The 459-nt window shown below is 34.6% G+C and overlaps 1 protein-coding gene across 1 annotated transcript in view; it reads left to right on the plus strand.

The window, feature by feature from the left end:
• LOC119593150 (titin homolog) overlaps positions 1-459 on the plus strand; it is a gene marked incomplete in the record, with an annotated part of 49773 nt that overhangs the window by 1385 nt on the left and 47929 nt on the right.

Genomic DNA, 459 nt, shown 5'->3' on the forward strand with positions numbered 1-459 from the left:
CGTTTGAAGCAACGATTCAAAATCAAAGGTTATGGCGTCACAGATTTTTAAAAATAATCAAACACAAGCATGAATACCCAGGCCGAACCTGGTGACTGCTAAAAACAGGTGAGGTTCATTTAGCGAAAACAAGAATGTTTGAAAGGTCATATTCAGCATGTCGGAAAAAATAGACTCCACCCCAATAGTAGATCGAGATCATGATGAACAAGACTGCTAATAAGCATGGGGAATCTCACCTAATTTTCCTTAGATTAGTGAGGATTTCTTAAACTGCATTTACTTATTAATCTTTATATAAAAGCAAACAAAAATGTTTTAAAATGCTAAACAATTGAGCATTTTGGTACAATATGCCGATTAGTATTGTATTCGTATTACTCTTGCACAGATTACAACTGAGTAACCTGTGTTATTAAAAACAAGACCACGAATTTAAAACCCCTTTCCTCCCGAAAA

This window comes from Penaeus monodon, chromosome 31, assembly GCF_015228065.2.
Source record: "Penaeus monodon isolate SGIC_2016 chromosome 31, NSTDA_Pmon_1, whole genome shotgun sequence".
NCBI lineage: Eukaryota > Metazoa > Arthropoda > Malacostraca > Decapoda > Penaeidae > Penaeus > Penaeus monodon.